Source organism: Anolis carolinensis, chromosome 3 (genome assembly GCF_035594765.1).
Source record: "Anolis carolinensis isolate JA03-04 chromosome 3, rAnoCar3.1.pri, whole genome shotgun sequence".
NCBI lineage: Eukaryota > Metazoa > Chordata > Lepidosauria > Squamata > Dactyloidae > Anolis > Anolis carolinensis.
The window spans coordinates 84448425-84469935 of NC_085843.1; positions in this window are offsets into that span (position 1 = coordinate 84448425).

Sequence of the window (21511 nt, forward strand, 5' to 3'; positions counted from 1 at the left end):
AGCCCCCAGCCAATTTCCCCCCCAAAAAACACAATATCGAACCAGCAACAACAGAAACACTCTACCCCCAGTTAGCCCTCTCTCCCCCAAACAAGCAAGCAGCAGCTTCCCAGTGTGCGCCAAACACCCTCTCTCCTCGGAATCCCAACCCAGAATGGCTTGGGTCGGCTGCGGTTGGGGATTTTTATAGAGATCTTCCATGTGGACACGGAGGACGCTAGCCCCCACCTTTGGAAGCCATCGTGGAAGACTCTGATTGGCCAGGGAGCGGCCATGTTAGGCTGCGCTAGGCTCCCATTCATGTTAGGTTGCAGAAACAAAAAAAATTATTATTTTTTTAAATATCAAAAAAAAATTTGGAAGGAAAAAAATTAACGAAAATTTTAAGAAACAATTAGAGAATGGGCCAACGATGGTTTGAATTACATTGCCAGTTGCACCCAGAGAAAACGTTTCAATACTCGTTTCAAAAAACGAGAACAATCCGAAATAATTACGAAACGAGAAACATAACGAATATTTGGACAACCCTATCATTTAGAGTGGCCAGGTATTATTTGACTACTTCTTTACCTATTTTGGGTTGCATATCTCCTATTGCCTCGTCTGCCTCATATTGCTCAGGTTGAATACTCCACTTTATAATGACAGCAACTTTGTGAGAAAAGTCAGACTGGAAGAAAGTAAACACACCCAGTGAACTGCATGGTTCAGTGAGGACTTGAACCTGGATCTCCCAAGTCCCAGCCCAACATCCAAACCAATGCACATTCTGTTTGCACTAGATACTCTAAAACAGTGTTTCTCAAACTGTGTTCCTCCAGGTGTTTTGCACTTCAGCTCCCAGAAATCCCAGCTAACCTACCAGCTGTTAGGAATTGTGGGAGCTGCAGTCCAAAGCATCTGAAGGAACACAGTCTGAGAAACTGTGTAAGTGTAAGCCTGTGTAAAGAATAGACAAAGCTATCTACAGCCTAGAGTTTCTGCTAGCGGTAGTTGCAGATGCATACATCCCCTTGATTCTTTGCTTCTGGCTCATATTACATGCCATAATGAAAGTAATTTAAGAGAAAATCAATTACGAAAACAATTGAAGTGCAGAAATGCAAGGAAGTGGGAAGTAAAGTGGTTTCAAGCACATTGGAGCAAGTGGTGCTTACCCTCTCTCTTTCAAGTATCTGTATGAACCTGGTCTCTGATTAAGTGTATTTTGTCACTCAAAGCTGATAGATAATCAAAAGGTTCCACATAGTTGAAGATCATCAGCAATAATTTGGCCTAACTTCTTCTAGAACTAAGAGGTAGCTACAGTCCTTGGAATTTTTTCTTTTACTTATAAGTAAAGTTTTTAAAAAACAAATTAATGGTCCTAGAAGGAATCAAGCCTGAATTGTCCTAGAAGCCAAGATGCCTACAATGAGGATTTAGTGCTTTGGTAATATCATGAGAGGACATGGCATACTGGAAAAAACAATAACACTTAGCAAGGTGGCTGGTAGAATTTAAAAAAGGAAGACTAAATTCTAGACTCAATTAGGGAGGGCACAGTCCTGAGTCTACAAGACCTAAGCAGTGCTGTTGATGACATGGTGACATGGAAAACTCTCGTTCATAGGATCAACATAAATCAAAGACAACTTGACACCAGTTAACAACAATAATAAAGGTGTGCAATACTGCACCTATATGGGAGAAGTTAGGAGATATTTTGATACAGTTCTATATAAACATTTAAGTAAATATGTACACTTCTCACCCCTAGGTTCAAAATTCATAATTCTGCCTCACACTGTGAGGGATGTAATGGAGCCTTCTTTTCCATTCTGTCCTAGTCGGGATCAAGACAACAAGCAGATCAGTTGTCCTGATCCTAACTGATGGTCCACAACTGTAAAGAATAAAAAAAAGGCTGAATAAAAGTTTAGTCTCCAGAGAAGCTTGGGCCAGTTATAACTTTAGAAAGATTACTGGTTTTGGAAAACAGACTCTGATTCAACTGGTGACTGTCATGCCAGTGGTATGTGTTTTAGTCCAAACTTTAAAGGAATTATCCAAGATGCAGAACCAGTTTTGAGAACCTTGAATAAATCCTTTCAAATTCAGATTCACACACAGCGACAAGAAAATATTTTACAATATGAATTGCTGATACAGAAAAATCTGCCCATCATTGACAAACTGCTTGAAACAAGAAAACACACACACAAACATAGTCAGAGAGACTCAATGGATTATGATACTTTATAATGTCAAAACGTTGTCTACTGAACTGTCAGCAGCTGATCTAGAGGACAGACAACTCTGAACTGTGCACTTGGCCACATTCCCATTTACTGGGAATTACCTTGTCATGGGGCTGCTGCTTGCTTCCACAAAACAGGTCTGATGACTACAAGATTAATAGTGTTTTCATGGACTGAAGGGTGAATTAATGATACAATGTCTCTTTCAGCTGATGAGCAGTTGACATTCTGTAGAAGAGCTGTACTACAGAAATGTAGAGAGTAAACAGTCTATTTTCCTTTTGTTGGGGATCAGTGAACTTGAGGGTGTCATTCTTTCTTCAATGTTCTTTCTATTTCGGTTGACATTTTTCTCAACACTCTAACGGTAAGTTTGGGACTCAATCTAAGTATATAGCCAACTTAGCTCTATATTTCCCAAACATAACATGCCTGATACTTAAGCCAAGCAAGGTCTCTTGGGCAGACAAAAGTGAGACAAGATGTACGCAGAGAGTGTGGCATGGAAGGAAAATCTGGTAACCTCTTATAGCTGTGAGATGTCCAGGCTGAGAAAAGGCAGCTGATCCAGTTGTTTCATGAAATACCTCAAAAGTTACTGAATAAGCATAACCTCCAGCCCAAGCAGGGGGCTGGGTGGGTATTAGGAAAGAAATGCAATATAGTTGTTGATGATGTGTGCCATCAAGTATTTTCCACCTTATTGCAATGCAATGATAAACCTATAAAAGGATTTTCTTGGAAAGATTTGTTCCAATGGATTTGTCATTGCCTTTCTTGATGGCTGAGAAACAGTGACTTGTCCAACATCACCCAGTGAGTTTCCATAGTTTCATGAGAATTCAAACACTGGTATACTGGAGTCCTAATCCAACACTTAAACCACATGCAACTATAATTTCACTCTTTTAACATTAAGCAATCCATTCTCCAGCAAACATGTCAATAGCTGAAAGAATAACAAATTAGATTATTCCTTGTCAGCTATTTTTGAATCAAATAATACCTGCTTTCTAGAAGAAAAAAAATGTAGACATAAATAGCAGTTAGATTCAAGGAAACTAAGAAGGCCCAAAAGAATAAAGTAACAATGACAAAAAAAATGCCATCATGTTTCTGGGAGAGTGCAAGCTGAGATAAGTAACAAGCTGTAGAAATGAACAAAGATAGATGGGAGGTGCAAAAGCTGTGGGAAGTCCTGTCAGATGTGGGCCTTAGACAGTCTTGAGAGGGAAGCTAGGTACAAAGCAGAAGATACAAAGCCTTGGAATTACAGCCTGAAGAGAAATGCGGAGAAGGGAGAGAATCTAATGACCTCACCTAGAACCCTGTCCAGTTCTGGGTACAACAGATCAAAAAGTATATCAACAAGCTGGGATGTGTCCAAAGACAGGTGACCAAGATGTTTAAAGGTCTGGAAACCAAGCCTTACAAGGATCACCTTAGGGAGATGGATATGTTTAACTTAAACATAGAGGGGATGCGGTTACTAACTTTAAATATCTGAAGGGATGTTATGTAAAAGATGAAGCAAGCTTGTTTTCTGCTGCTCCACAGGACTGAACCGAAACAAACAGATTCAAATTATGGGAAAAGGCATTCCACCTAAACAGAAGGAAGCATTTATTGACAGTAAGAGCTGGAAAATTTTGGCTTGGAAGGTGGTAGATTTCCCATTTTTGAGGTCTTTAAAGAGAGGTTGGGTGAACATAAACTTGCATTACAAACCTTACTTTCTGAACTTCAGCTTCATCACTATCTTGTTTGCATGATTATTAGATGAATATGTTTCATATAAGTGATCCCCAAGGTAGCTTACAAAAGATAGTAATAATGCCCAGTTGAACTCTCCCTCTTCAAATTCCCCCAACCCATCCATGTTATTTATTGCAGTATTACAGTAGAGTCTCACTTATCCAAGCTAAACGGGCCGGCAGAACCTTGGATAAGCAAATATCTTGGATAATAAGGAGGGATTAAGGAAAAGCCTATAAAACATCAAATTAGGTTATAATTTTACAAATTAAGCACCAAAACATCATGTTATACAACAAATTTGACAGAAAAAGTAGTTCAATACGCAGTAATGTTATGTTGTAATTACTGTATTTACAAATTTAGCACCAAAGTATCATGATATATTGAAAACATTGACTACAAAAATGCATTAGATAATCCAGAACCTTGGATAAGTGAGTCTTGGATAAATGAGACTCTACTGTACTTGTATCCCACCCATCTCACCCAACAGGGGACTCAGGGTGACTTACAATAAAAGCTCCCCTCAGGGCAATTGGAGTTAAAGTCAAATATTTATGTAGGCAGGGAGATGTTCCCAACAGCTGGTCTTTCGTTGCCCGCCTCTTAATGGAAAGATTTATTACAATATTCTTACTAGTTGAGTGGGGCAGAAGTGGCCCTATAATGAGGCAGGGTGAAGGTATGCCAAAGGTAGTGGAATGGGAGCATTGCAAATTTGGACAATGGCTGCTTGTCTGGGTCATCTCCTATTCTGACTGGTTGCACCAGCATTTGTTGTAGAGGGACAAGGAAAATGAAGGAGAAGTTTGGGTGGTAGGTTTCTCTCCCCCACACTAAAACATGTCTCTTTGCCCTCTCCAAAGGCTTTTCACCTGACTGAGTTCAGGTTTGGCAGTTTCAATTGGCAGCTAGCTCCCCATTTTCATGCTCTGCACAACTCCTGATGCAGGCAAACAAGTAGCCATATTCCTATGGGGATAAATGTTAATATTTATAAATGTTAATATTTAATATTTGCATATATTCGTTCTGGCACAGTTTTCTGTGCAGAAAATGCTATTTTCTAAGCAAACGACTAATATGTAATTTTTGCACAATCCCCAATTACAGCATTCTCTGCACAGAAAACAGCATATTCGGTGCAGAAATTAATGTTCCTGCATTGAAATATAATTTTCCATGTTTAAAATGCTGTTACTTTGTTTCTGTGCAAGATATCCACATGCAAATTGTGCACACAAAAATTCTAATCAGTCCATAATTCTTCCAGTCAGGATTTCTCATTAATTAAAATCATGTTTTTTCAGCCATTTTTGATTATTTTCTAATATCCTTTCTGTCCCTAAAATACAGAAAGACTAGCTTAAAACAGGAGGGGTCTATACAAAATGCCATCCGTCTTCTGACAGAGGGAAGGCTCCTATGCGTTTTACAGCTAAGGTGTGAGCAAAAAGAAAGCACGTTTGTCACACACAACTCTTAGAAACACAGGAACAGTGTCACTGGCAATCTTCCCCTTGCTACATATTAGCCAATATTTGTAGAGAATGGAAGACTACTTTATAAGCTAGGAAACATTTCTATATAAGAAATTTCTAGGGGGTGGTGTTTTATGTGACATTCTTATTAAAAGGTATGTGGTACCCTAGGCCTCCCATTTTGGGAATGGGAGTAATTCATGTCATATATGCATTGTAATTTCAATACCTGTCCATGAAGCCTAAGGTCTTTCCTGCTATATCATCTCCAATACAGTCTGTTTCACATAGATATTTCATGTCAAAATTCATGATGCAAAACTTCTGGTACAATTCAAGCCAGTGGGTTACTGTGACCTAGCCGTTTTGTAATTTCACTGAATATTTTTCACCCTCCACCAAAAAACATGCATCATTTACATCTTTCACATTATTTTAATCCCTTCCCTGCCTAAATAATTTGAGTAAGGGTCTGTTCATTGCTTCAGTGCATACATTTCTAATTAAATAAAAAAGGGCTTCCTCCTTCTATCCAATATTTGAGGCTCTGATAGATATAATGATAACAGCTGCAAGTACATTAAGTGCAGAGGAGGTTAAATCTGAAAAAAAATGAGGCTTATTAGAAACCAAGAATGAAATTACCTGTGTGACCTACACAAATCATCCTCTGAAGTTGAATGAAAACATTCCAAGGCTATGCAGAGACCATAATTGTAAGAGAGCAAAGGTGGCAATTTTGCTTTTCATGGCACTAAGTCACTCAACATGATCCAGCATTAGGAGTGTCAGTTCGATATAGCTGGCATCCATTCAATAATTGTACAAAAACCAGAACAGCTGAAGGGGGGAAGGCTTGTTCTAATAAGTTGCAATTAATATTCAGTAATCCTACTTTTTCAGTTGTTTTTCAGATGTCCTGATTTCTTTTTCCTTCTCTCACTTCCTGCCTTTGTTTGTAGCTTACATTGGTTGCTGCTAACCGAGTTCGATATGCAAAAGCAGTTTGTAGTCTGCTAACAAATTAGAGAGGAGGAGAAGGAGCAGACAGTTGCCCTTCCTGTTTTTCCACAATGTTTTTCTTAAGGATTTTCTAAGAATAGCCTGAATTTGTTGTATGTAGCTTATATTACCCATATACCGCAATAAAATTATCCCCTTCCTCCCCCACATAAGAAACAAAATAAAAATAAAAACTTTAAATTGACTTCCAAATTCTCTACCCAAAGGCCTTAAGATGAAAATATATCTAGCATCCCTCTATCTTCTTCTCATAAAAACTTATCTATTCTACCTTACTATTCAATTACTGTTGAATTTAATCTTAAAAACCTGCAAAGATTTTCATGTTTGTCTTTTTTAAATACCATAAAGAGTTGTATATTTTTTGTCATATTTGTATCATATTTTCCTCCTTTTTAAGGCAGATTTGTTTCTCTGTTTGGTTCAAATATTTTCCTCTAAGTTTAGTTGGTGTTAAAACAGACGTCTAACATGTGTTGTTCCCGGCTTTCATGGCCGGGATCACAGGGTTGTTGTGTGTTTTCCAAGCTGTAGGGCCATGTTCCAGAAGTATTCTCTCCTGACGTTTTGCCCACGTCTACGGCAGGCATCCTCAGAAGTAGTGAGGTATGGAGAAACTAAGGAAGGAAGGTTTATATATCTGTGGAAGTTCCTGGGTGGGGGGAAAGAACTCTTGTCTGTTGGAGGACAGTATGCATGTTGTAATTAATCACTTTTGTTAGCATTAAAAGGCCTTCCCAGCCTCACATCCTGGCCTGGGGGAATTAGCTGCCCATGATTGATTCGTGTCTGGAATTCTTCTGTTTACAGAGTGCTGCTCCTTATTTACTGTTCTGATTTTGGAGGGTTTTTTTTTAATACTGGTAGTCAGATTTTGTCCATTTGTCCATTAATGGCTAGGCCTGAAATCTATTCACATTTTTAATTACTTTTGTTACTCCCTCACTGCGCCTATAAGGACTACGGCATCATCTACTTATAAATTAATTTTTATTTCTTCTCTATATATCTTATATCCTTTAAAATTTTTGTCTGACCCAATTAGGTTAGCTAAAGGTTCTATCACTAGGGTGAAACGTAGTGGAGATAGACAGCAACCTTGTTTGGTTCCACTTTTGATTATAATGGTTCTTGAATTAGATCCATTTACTATTACTACTGTTTGATTTTCTTTGTTCAATTCTTTAATTACTTCATGCATATTTATTCCCAAATTACACTCCTCACATAATTTGACTAAATAATTGTGGTTTATCATGTCAAATGCTTTGTAAACATCTAGTTTTATAAGGAGTAATTTTGCTTTCTCTCTTGCGTAGTCAATTGCATTAAAATATTTCTAATTGGGTCAGCAATCATTCTTTTTTTAACAAACTCATACTGGTCTTCCTCAATTAAATTATATTACATCTCCTGATGCTTGTTTTCCTATTTTTGAGCAGGTTTTGTTTATGAATTTGACTTGTCTCTGACAGTCAAAATGTAGTCTTTGACAGTCAAAAGACAGTCTTTGACAGTCAAAAGAGTCTGAAGAGTGATCTCCAAATCCATCCATTTTTCAAGTCTTCTTAATTTCTTTCCAGGTTTTTCATAGTTATTTGTATATAAATAACTCATTGTTATGTTTATTCCTACATATTTTTGCTTGAGGGTTGTTTCAATTCCTGTTTTCTGTTTTAGTTCTTATTCTTTGTTATTACTAATATTTTTGTTTTGCTTAAATTGATCGAAAGTCGTGCAATTAGTCCAAACTAGTTAACCTAGTGTATCATTTTAGGAATTTTTTTCAGTGGGTCTTCAGACATTAGGATGATGTAATCTGCAAATTATTTTGCATTTTTGGCTTTTCACTTTTATTCCTATTAGATCTTCATCTTGGTGTAAATTTTTTGATAAGATTTATATTGAGAGTATAAATAATAAGGGTGAGAGAGGACATCCTTATCCCACTACTTTCTGTATTGGAAAGGTTTCAGTCATGTCTCTATTGATTTTGATTTTAGCTTTTTGTTCTGTATATATTGCTTGTACTCTGTTGATATATTTTTGCCATATATTAAATTCTTTAGTAGTTCCATAATGATATTCCAATTTAGTTTATCAAATGTCTTTTTGTACAAATCTTGGTGCAGGATCCCAGTAAACATATTATGTAAAGTATTACTATAAAATCAAAATGTCATTTTTAAACCCTGGTCATGCATATTCGCATCCACCTCTTCTAAATCCTCATTTCCCTGTAACACTTCCCTGTAATATTCATTGTAACATTCATATAACTTGAGTAAACCACAGCCTCTCAGGCTAATCTAATTCACTGAGTTATTCTTGGGAAGAAAATACAAGTAGCTTGGGTCTATGTATGGATAAGAGTTTTAGTTTCAAGGGATAGATGGACTGGAATGAGTTAAAATAGATATAGTTGGGGGGAAAATGCTTGTCCTTAAAAAATCCATGCAGTTGAATGGTTTTCTGGAATATCTCTCTTATACAATAATCCTGCACAAATTTATCTAGGAATAAGTCCTACTGAATTCACTTGGGCACACTTCTGAGTAAATATATGTAAGAAGGTTTTAAAGTAAATGGAACATAATTCAAACCAGGTCCTTCAGTGAAAGGACTTGGTATTCTTTTTGCTTATTGGAGAAACATTGGGGACACACAAGCTTATTCCAAAGCTCCAATTGCTACAACATCTCTTTAGCTATATCTACATTGTCATATAATGCAGTTCAAACAACATTATATGGCAGTGTAGATCTAGCCTTTGTTTACACCTTTCATTGACCTTTCTCCTCTGCAGGTGGGCAAGGCAGTTGAATGCAAAGTACTACATTCTAACCTTTGGACACTGGCTGCTTAGAAAAAAATAAAAGGCAATATAGAACTCCTTAAGAAAAATGTCCCTGGTGGTGCAGCAGATTAAACTGCTGAGCTGCTGAAGTTGCTGACCAAAAGGTCTACAGTTCGAATTCAGGGAGCGGGGTGAGTTCCCGCTATTAGCCCCAGCTTCTGCCAACTTAGCAATTCGAAAACATGCAAGAGTAGATCAGTAGGTACCGTTTCGGCGGGAAGGTCAGGTCGCTCCAATCAGTCATGTCGACCACATGACCTAGGAGACATCTACGGATAGAAATGGGGATGAGCACCAACCCCCAGAGTCGGACACGACTGGACTTGATGTCAGGGGAAAACCTTTACCTTAAGACAAAATGGGGGAGGGGTGCAAAGTACTAGGTTTTGCCCCCCCCCTTTGCGGGGGGTAGATGTATCAGCATTGGAAGCTATATACTAACCAGACAAACATGTTTCGACTGCTTGGAAGTCAACTCCACTGCGTCCACCTGGGCATACTACCAATAAAGGAGTATATGATTTCAGTCTAAGGCTAGATCTACACTGCCCTATACTGTAATCCAGTTTCAGAATTTGGATTAACTGTATTTAACTGGATTATATCAGTCTACAGTGCCCTACAATCCTGATCAATGCAGTTTATCCACATTCTGAAACCGAATTATGGGACCGTGTAAATCCAACCCAAGAGAACATTGATAGATTCTGTTCACCCCCATCTTCTCCAATTTGGATGCCACATCACACTTCCTTTGCCCAAAATGCCAGATGTGGACCTTGTTCAGTCAATATAATGTCACTGGGTAAGAGAAATTTCCTGTTGGTAACCCAACTGGAATAATTCACTGGCCTGACAGCCAAGGATTCAGCTCATCACAGCCTTCAAACCTGTTTTCCCAGACAGCTTCCCAATACCTCTCTGTACTGCCAATTTATAGGAGTCTGCAAATTAATTTGGGAGGTGGTATCCTTTTAAACCCCGGATTTGGTGTTTTTCTAAAAAGAGAATCAAAACATTGAGCTGAGTCTCTGTTTGCTATTCTCTGGCAAAAACCTGTCTGTTCAAATTCATTGGAGGGAAGAACATAAAGGCTTCTTGGGATTCCAAAGGCTAGGCTCAGTTGAGCAAAACTAAAGCATTTACTTTTTCAGATTTACTTAATTTCCACCTTTTACATTGCCTTTAACTGAAATTATAACAATTCTTCTAAAATACATTATACAACATAAAGCAGTTTTTTAAAAACAATCTCGGATGTTTAAGACATTTAAAAGCTGCAGATGCTTCAGAATAACAGACAGCTCTTCAACTGCTGTAGTTAAACCTTTCATTACTGAAACACACAAACCTCCCTTTTAATATAGTCTAACAATAGATATTTTAGAGCTAGGAATGAAGGAGACATGTTTATTTTTTCAGAATGATAGGTGAACTACAGAAATGTATATTTTACTGTAAATGTCGTTCTATAGTAGAAAATAGGTTTTCATGTACAAGCACAGAACAGTTTTCTTTGTGAACATACACAATACACCTCCAATAATGTATGAGACCACATTCATTCTTCATAATAATTTGATTTGGGTTTGTTCTGTTCTTCAGGCATAATTTACAAGTGATGAAGGCATATTTGTTCCATAGCCAAGTTTGGGATTACCAGGCTTGGCATCCAGCAAAGAGTCTGTTCATAGTCACTATGATTTTTTTTTTCCGTGTCAGGAACAACCGGAGTTGCTTCTGGAGTGAGAGAATTGGCCGTCTGCAAGGACGTTGCCCAGGGGACGCCTGGATGTTTTGATGTTTTTACCATCCTTGTGGGAGGCTTCTCTCATGTCGCCGCATGGAGCTGGAGCTGATAGAGGGAGCTCATCCGCACTCTCCCCAGGTGGGATTCGAACCTGGCAGCTTTCAGGTCAGCAACCCAACCTTCAAGTCACTTAGTCCACTACGCCATCTGGGGGCTCCGTCACTATGATTGCACGGTCTTATAGCTTTTCAGCTTATTGAAAAAGAGTCTATGTCATTCTTCATATACTTATTGTATTGGTAAATTTTGCTTTGACAAAGTGGTGACCAAAGAAAACAAGGCATAAGAAGCTGGCCTACACCACATCAGACTAGCAGTCCATCAACCTGCATATTGGCTAAAATCGTGTTGGCATGCCACATTTGTATAATTGTTTATTATATGGCATAGTACACTTAGGCAGCAGGGAAGAAGAGTGGGAGAAAGAAGATCACCTCAACATCTCCCCATATAGGAAACTCACAGATGGCAACACTGTTTAAAGTCTTGATCACTTGCATTTAGATGTAATTTCCCCTATAGGAAGTTCTTTAGATTAAAATGGAACTGTTCCAATGAAAGTGACTTCAGAAAAGAAGCCTGTTATATTGACCAATCCCTTAATAGACAGAGGGTATCCGCATGATATGAGAGCCAGAATGATGTAGCGGCTTGATGTAATGGCTATGATTCTGGAGAACAGGATTTGAATTCCTACTCAGCCATGGAAACCTACTACCTTGTTCTCCCTTTCTATGCACCTAGGGCTTTAAATACCGTGTTTCCCCGAAAATAAGACCTCCCCAAAGAATAAGACCTAGCAGGGGTTTGGGGGGATTGCCAAATATAAGGCCTCCCCTGAAAGTAAGACCTAGCAACTAAGGCTGCAGCAGAGTTCCATTGGGAAGCATGGCTGCAGGGCTAAAGCAGCACTCCTCATACACACCAGAGGGAGGGAGGGAGGGAGGGAGGGAGAGAAAGTGCTTGCTGGCCTTGCCTTGCCTGTCCCCCAGCCTCCGTGGCTGCTGCTGCGCTGCCGTTTCTTCCTCCGGAGACAAGGTCATGCTTCCTGGCCATGCTTGCTTCGCCCCCAAGGCTTCTGATTGGCTCCTGGAGCCAGGGCAAGGGAAGGAGGGAGGGAAGGAAGAGGGCTTTCCACTCGTACTGCTCTTTCAGTTTATTAAAGGTACAGGACGCATTGGGATTCTCCTCTCATCCTTATTCCTATCCTATGCCCTGAAACATTATTTTATACTATTATTCTATTGCCATATTATTATCATCATATTCTGTTACTATTATTATATCCCATTATTATATTATCCTATTAATATATTTTATATCATTATATTATATTTTTCTATTATTATTATTATATCATTATATTATTATTCTATTATTATTCTATTATATTTTCATATTATTATTCTGTTATTATTATATTCCATTTTATATTATCCTATTAATATATTTTATATCATTATATTCTATACTATTATTCAATTATATTATCATATTATTATTTTATCATTATTAGCATATTCTTTTATTATTATTATATTCCATTTTATATTATCCTATTAATATATTTTATATCATTCTATTCCATTCTATTATTCTATTATATTATCCTATTATTATATTATCTAATTAATATATTGTATATCATTATATTATTATTATATTATCATATTATTATTATAGTATATTATATTATTCATCATTCATGACTACATTGAAACTAGAATAGAGAGAAATCAGCGTGGAAACCTTGTGAAACCTAAACTGCAAGAGGTACCATAGATTGTTGCACATGTAAATAATGGTAGTAACAAGAAATTCTTGATAGGATTCACAGTTTGTCTGGTTATGCTGGTTTGTGATGACAACTACTTTACAGTATATAATAAATGTTCATTTTGTTGTTCAACAATAAATGTGAGCTCTTCTTCATGGAAAAATAAGACATCCCCTGAAAATAAGACCTAGCGCATCTTTGGGAGCAAAAATTAATATAAGACCCTGTCTTATTTTCGGGGAAACAGGGTAGCAGTTGGCTTGAAGATCCTCTCAAGAAACTGTGAGCCAGATACATACCGTGTTTTCCCGAAAATAAGACAGTGTCTTATATTAATTTTTGCTCCCAATGATGCGCTAGGTCTTATTTTCAGGGGATGTCTTATTTTTCCATTAAGAAGAATTCACATTTATTGTTGAACCAAAAAAATGAACATTGACTATATACTGTACAGTAGTTGTCATAACAAACCAGCATAACCAGACAAACTGTGAATTATATCAATAATTTCATGTTACTACCATTATTTCCATGTACAATGATCTATGGTACGTATGTTTACCAATCCTGCATGCTGTAATGTTCTGTTTGGTGGGCATGCTTCCAAACAAAAACTTTGCTAGGTCTTACTTTCGGGGGAGGCCTTATATTTAGCAATTCAGCAAAACTTCTACTGGGTCTTATTTTCTGGGGATGTCTTATTTTAGGGGAAACAGGGTAGCTACTTTCTATTTTTTTTAAGTTTTTTTATTATTTTAGAAATTATAACAGACATTCATGAAAGTGAAAAACAAGAAGTAAAATAAAATACACACATATAAAAAAAGAAAAAAATACAAAAAGATATAAAGATTTGCACTATAGTGTACAGCCAGCACTTGTTAAACTAATGGATATTCACAGAGTGGCTGTACTGTTGTTATATCTTAACTTATCCTTTTCCCCCAAACCCCTCACCCGTGAACCCAACCCCCTAGACCTCCGATACCCCTCAGTAAGTATCACATAACTAACCATCAACTACCCATGTATCTTCTTTCGCTAAATCCCCTTTATGGCTACTTTCTAGATGGAGTTAGGGTAAGGAGAAAGTAGATGGCAACCTGTAGAACAAAGCTGATGGCAGCTAGCATTTATTGCATTTCTCTTTAGTTTTATGGTTTGTGGGAAGCACCATTATCCATGAAATGTGGAAAAGTTGTCAGATTCTAAAATTATGTCTACATAGAACATGCATTTACTATGAAATTTATTTTCTTTTTACAAGTAATTTTTATTTAAACAAATTAATACAAAACCTTCATATAAACATACAAACTAACACAAATAAAGTTAAAATATTTTTTCTACAATGAAAGGGAACATATTAGTACTACATTCAGAATACATTAACTATATACAATCTACATTCTCTAAGGGCTTTACATTATCTGTCTGATGGTGTTGTGAATGAGTCTTCTGAGGCTGTTAGTACTATTGGTGGGATCAGGAGGGGAAGAAAGACGTCTCGCAAGGAAGGCTCATTGGAAGATTTACACAGGAAAAGGATCAGGGAAATACTTGAGGAATCCTCAGATTAGGATTCATTCGGGGATCTGGAAGGGGATCCTGAGGTGGGAATGACTGTTGAAGACCCGGTGGTGGTGGAAGAGGTTGGCATGGACTGGACATGGGCTCCGGAGGATCTTGGGGTGGAAACTGGGTCCATGGATGCTGAGGACGCAGGAAAAGCTTGGGTTCTTTCAGAAGCAGACCCCACATGGTCTGCATGGAGGAATGAGGGTAATTCCACAGGTGTGGACAGGGTTGGGTGTGAGCAGGGCGATTCTGGCTCTGATGAGGAACTTGGGACGCCTGATCCTAGGGCGTTGGCTGTTTGGAGCTTGGATTCTGATGAGGAGTTTGGGACACCTGATCCTAAGGCGTTGGTTGTTTGGACGCCCAAGGAAACCTAAATAAATTAGGGGCTTTTGGCCATTGTTCTTTACGTGTGGCAAGGTGTTGTTGGGCGCCATTGGGTTTCTTGTATGTGACTCCGAAGACTGGCTTGGGACTTTGCAACCGATGTAAGTTAATCCGGGTTATTCTACAACGGAGGGCTGGAACTGTGTGGGTTTTCTCTTGGACTGCATTGTTATTACTATTTTGCAGTAGCTGCTGCTCGCCTCCGTTGTTTTGGCTCTTTGTGTTATCCCGCGATGTGGACCTTGCTGTGACGACTTCACCCTTTGGACCTTGGACTGGAACTTGACATATCTCTTCACTCTTAAACACGGCTTGGCATCATTCCCGTGTTTGTGGCTGACTTCCGTTGCTGACCGCTGGCTTCACCTTCAACTCCGACGCTGTTCTCCAATCCTGACTCTGGACCGGTTTGACTTCGCTACAACGTTTCATTCCCTTGAAGAACTTTAGCCCGGTTTGGGCTTTCTTTTAGTTTTGGGCTTTTTGATGTACTATTGGGTTTTGGGGAGGTTTTGAGCCTTTGGGATTTCTTGCCTTTGTTTGTTTTGCCGTTTTGACTCTGCCTTGCAATTTTGAGCTGTTTTCAAGCACTTTAGTCTTAATCCGGATTGTATCTCCAGATAATCCGGATTATATTCCGGTTGCATTTTTGAGGTTTCTTTGCTCTGAACTGTTTAATCACACTGAGGTTAAAGTGTTGTGAGCTCTCAGGACTTTGTGCTGAGCTTTTTTGAGTTATTTTTGAATAAACTATATTTATCTAATTGGCTGGCGTCTGACCTTTGACAGATGTTTATAGTATCTCAATATTCTACACCCAATTCATGAAAAAGAACCATCAATACATCCTTTCCCCACATATTAATATTCTTCTAGTTCAAAAAAAAACTTGTGATGAAGGTCTGACCCCATCTTTGCTGGAGGAACACAATGAATGGGCCCCAGTCTTTCTTAAAGTTTGTTAGAGATCTGTCCTTGAATAATATAGTAAGTTTATCAATTTCTGCAAGTTCACTGATTTTCATAAGCAAATCATCTTGTGTCAGAATCATTGAATCCATCTTTGAGCATAGCTCACTCTTGCTGCCATTAGTTATCTGGTTGTTTTTTTAAAAAAAAAATCACAAAACTAAAATTTCCAGACTCTCCTATGATGTAGTTATGGCAGTAAAAATGGGATCAAAATGCTGTAATACTGCAGTTATACAACCCAAGTTGAGCAAATGTAATACATGTATAAATACTGTGTTTTACCCACTTTTTATTTCACAGTACTGGCCACCTCTGTTATATTCAAACCAACTCAAACTTTCTGTTATGTGATGGGCAAGATATATCTTCAAAGAATTGACCAGCCAGATTGACCTGGTGAATTCTGGTCAACTCCTATACATTTTTAAAGGCATGCAGGCAAATGCAAACTGGTTAGAAATACGTTTTAAAATGCAAATCCTTAATGAAAATTCTGACACACTGTAATGCAAAGCTAGATGGTGTTAGCTCCTGAGAAAAGTAAAGAAAAGCATTGCCTGTAATTTGTTGAAAGAACATTTTTATTCCAAAACCTACTGATTCTGCCTGCTGGTTGCTAAATATCTCACTATTTCAAGAAACCTTTTTAAAAACACACACATACTGGCTCTTTGACAGCAGCATGAGAAACATGTTACCATGGCAACTGCAAAGCATCTGTGATAGCCCAGAGATTTTGGGTTATAATGTTCATGCAACCCTGTTAATGAGTCCCATAAAACCATTCCCAGTAGATGATATATGAGGTCATATGGGAACTTTGAATTAAATCTAAAGGGCTTCAAACCCACCTAGAGGACAGATGTTTGAAGCATAGTCTTATATCATCACGTTACTCTGCACTCTTGCTTCTGAGCTATAGCTTTCAGTCACAGAAATCAATGGGCTTTATACATTTTAATTAAGTGTAGCCTACAACAGGCCTGTGGAGTAGTTTTTATTATATTCATTTTACTTCTGAAGAAACTAGGACACAGAAAAATCCTTTGACAAGCTCAAAGTCACACAGCAGGCTTTTATGGAAGAGCCCTTGGTAGAAATCCAATATTTCTTAGCATGGTGCTTCGCTCCCCAAAATTACTCATCAGCGATGCTGGGGGGGGGGGGGGCAATTTATACAACTCATTTTTACACGGCAGATTGCGGGCATTTGACCTGACTCACAGGTTTGCTACTGACTTGTGCTTTTATGGTAACGCAATGGCAGGACTGTTTTGTTTTGTTTTGTTCTGAGAGCACATTGTGACTGCAATGATAAGCATGCTTTCATGGTAAACCAGTCATGTACAATGTTCTTGTTTACACATTCATTTTAAATATCTGCCACAAATACTAATATTAATTATGATAGCTATGATAATAATGTTTTTGCTGCAAAGCTGCAAAGCTTCCTGAAACATCTGGTTGTAGTAGATCAGGACAGTCAAACTCATTTTCACTGAGTACCACATCAGCTTTCAAAGGGCCAGTTGTAATGTTAAGACTGCATAATTAATAATAATTATATTAATAATTTCATTTCTTTCCCATCTCTCATTGTTGCTCAAGGGTAGCTATGTTGCCCTGGCATTAAAAGCCTCACAGGCCATTAAAAATGGCATAGCTGGCGAGATTCAGCCCACAGGTCTTGCATTTGACACATGTGTAGTAGGTCCTTCAGATAAATAGTAACCAGCTAACAAATAAATAAATAAAACATTATGCTTTCAAATAATCTCTGGTGTACAGGAAATTCTGAAGCACAAATATCATGCCCTCTACTAAGGAGAATCCCCAAATCCAAGCAGCCATGTTGATTCATACTAACAAAACACCAGAAAAGTTTGTTCCATAAATCCTGTCCAAGATCACACCACCCCAAATACTTAGCATTTAAACAAGGATTTGTGACAATGTATTACAGGTGACTTGAGCATCCCTGCTAACAAAGATGTTCTACTTCTTGCATCTTGCAAGCACTGGCTCCATTAGAACATTTCCCAAAAAAATGTATAGAAAAATAAATAAGATACTGATCAGGGAACTCTAAGTCTCAGGAATTCTAGTAAAGTAAAGAGAGAGTCAAAACAGAAGAAAAACTGGAAACACTGTGCCAGTTAGGAGCGGAGAATCATGAAGACTAGGGCAAAAAGTGAGTAAGGTAAGCTAATAATTCACTGGAGCAATGGTGGCAGAGACATCAAAAGGGATGCCAGATGAGTAGGGATCCCAGGACCATAATATTTGGTTACACACTCATTATTACTCGAATCACAAAGGGAGGAAAAATTCTGTAATTTATATTTATCATTCATGCCATGACTGCAGCCTACTGCCTGTAGAACGCAGAAACATAAGTCCATGAGCCTCCAAACAATAACTAGAGGCCAGGCATGTTAAGGAAGAGGCTGGGATGTTCATTGCAGAAGACTTGTCCTTCAGAGAGGCCACTTGACACTAGGGAGGACTGCCTTGGTACATATATTTTGCACAATCTAAATCAAATATCTCATTTTTTATTAGAAATGTGCCTGTAAATAAAATGTGTTCCATATATCGAGGCTCCCCATACCAGTAAGAACCCACATTGGTCCCTATACTCAATATTGCTGAAACAGAATTTTTAAAGATAAGAGTAACTTTCCTCTTCAAACACACTTCTTTTACACAACCAAGACAGTAAGGACAGTTCTAGACATACATTAAACCCACTTCAAAACGAGTTTAAGAATCCCGCTTCAAAGAGGGTTTTAAGTCCACATAGCCGGGGGGGGGGGGGGGATGGGCATCTTTTCCACACTCATTTTAATTTTTCCTTTTTTTGCCAAAAAACCCTCAAAATGCCTTTAAAAGAAAACTTACTAGGAGCCTCCAAGCTTCTCTTTAAGCCTGATGGAACATACCAATGATGTGTGAAAAAGGGGGGGATTCGCTCCTGGCTCCTGGTAAGTTATTTTTTTATTTTTAAAGCTTTTATGGGGAAGGTGAGAAGGGGGGGCACCTCGCATCTTTGGGCTCCAGGAGCCCAGAAGGTGCGAGATGGGTGTGCGAACAGGCCCCCAGGTAGTCCCAGGACTACTTGTGGGCCTGTCCCCACAGGGACCATAGCCCATTAGACTAAGGGGTATCAAATTAATTTCGGACAAAGCAGGGTTTTAATGCTTTGTTTTGAATTAATCCTCTTTTACTGGAGGCATCCATTAAAAGTGCAACAGGGCCCAGGATAAGGAGCAAGTGTAGTCTCTTCCAATTCTATGATTCTATGATTCTCGTACCAATTGTTACCTTTAATGCCCTAATGCATTTTGCACTGAAAATGTTTGGACTTTGGACGATGGACAATACTTTGAATTGCTCCTTATAAATTGAAGGGTTTTTTCTTCTTCAAACGTATGGGCTTATTGGCATTGTGGTAGCCTATTCTTTTGGTCAGGGATGTCTTTAATTAAACTGTTATTGCTTCTTGTTTGCTTCTGGGATTATATGCACTATGCACATTTATTACTCATTTCAACATATTATTATATTCATTTTTCTTAAAAGTGATTTTACAAGCTCTCCGCCTTCCCCTAGAGACCCCAACAGCACCTTGTAAGCTGTTCAACAGAGTTTGCTGGCTTTCCAAAACAGCTTTATAAAAGATAAAAAGCACTGCAGGGTGGAACAGGGACTGCTGAAAGTTGTAGTCCTCTCAATTCTTCCAGCATAAGTTAATATTCAGAGTCCAACTCTCGATTCAGCCTGAGTATAACATATCTTCTTTTTACTCTATCCTTTAAATTTTAGCTTGAAATTCTCAATTATCCTTTGCTGGTAAGATCAAGCTAACTCAAAAGTATTTAAGCATAAAGTACGAACACCCACCCCACATATTTGTAGGATTGGTATCTGTGTTTCATTTATCCATGTCCAACAAAATATGTCCTCTCTGGGCATTTTAGGCTCCCCAGAATTCTGTGATATTCTGAGCCAATAATTCAAATCAATATTATCCACGGTTTTGTATACCTCCACAGAGTCCAGGGACGTATCCTCCAACCATAACAGGGGTCATACTGTCTTTAAAAATAAGACTTATTAATTTCAGTGAAGCTCACTTCTCCTTAACATGCTTAAGATTATGAACAAGAAGATAATGCCACATTCTGATCATATTGTTCATTTCCTCTTGCTTAAATCATTTTGGATTTATAGGGCTTCTGTCTCTCTTTTTAAAAGATCTGTGGGACATATTTTCAGCTTCACAGTATTCATTTAGTCTCCTCAGGATATTAAATTAATGTTTTAAATCTATTACCTTCTACCTAATAGGAAGTGTTAAGTTTCATTCTGCTGTAAAGCTTCTTGGTTAGATGGCAATGTGAAAAAAAGATCCTAACTGTAGGTCATTTTTCATGTGTCAGCAACTTTTCATATGAAAGGAATGCCTAGGTCTGTGAATGTAATTGCTATGTCAGCACCTAAGAAGTTTACCACAAGCTGGAAATCATTTGAAAGAAGTGCAGAGCAATAGAATATCGAGGATACATTTGAAAATACCTGGAATAACTAACAATTAGCTAAGCAATTTTTTTAGGTCTACAGAAGTACATACAGAAGACATGAAGTACACCTACCATTACTAAGGACATTTTCTCTTTAACTTTTTTTACATCTCAAATTAATGCATATTTTAAGGATTTGCAACTTCTAAATCATTCAGTTCCTTTAAAATATTCAATGCGGGAATTTCTGTAAGATCCTAGCACTTTGTATTTGGGTACAGCTGTTGTTATTACCAAATCCCGGTCTTCCAGCAGACATAGAACCATTCCTTTTTAGAATCATAGAGTTGGAAAAGACCACAAGGGCCATCCGGTCCAACTCTAAGCAAAGCAGGAATATGCAAAATACCCCCAAGAGAAGCTATCCAATCTCCAAAGAGGAATCCACCACAGTTTAAAGCAAAGTATTCCACTGTCAAATAGCTCATACCACTTCATCAGATAGAGTTTTTTCCCCACCTAAGCATGCTGCCAGCATGCTGCCAGGACCAAGTCTGCCAGAACCCATCAAGTTGTAGGATGGCAGCCCATGGCCAACCATAGTAAGGGGGTAAAGCTAGCCACTGCCTCCCAGTTTCCCACGCTATCCCACACTGTCCCCAGACTTCTGGACCCCCATGTGATGAGGTCCTTACTATCAGATGTTCTTCCTGTTGTTGAGGTAGAGTCTCTTTTCCTATAGTGAGAAATTTTACCTACATATTAAAAATAAATATTAGAATATTATGTTCCTTGTCCTGATAAAAAAAATTTCTATTTTCATGACTCTGTTTTGGTTTTCTGCTGAGCATAACATATATTTCACTAAAAGGTTACTATGACTGGAGCAATCGCTCAAACTGCATGATTTTGAAATCCAAAACAGTGCATTAGAACTAATAAAACTAACCTTTGTCACTGGTTTACTGTAACGTTGTGTCCTCATGCCTCAGCATACAAATCTAATTAGATGCACTTCACTTATTTGATTGCTTGTTCATTTATTTTCATTTGGGAAAACAGTATTCATCCCCATCTAAATATCCACTGCCAATTTCAAGGT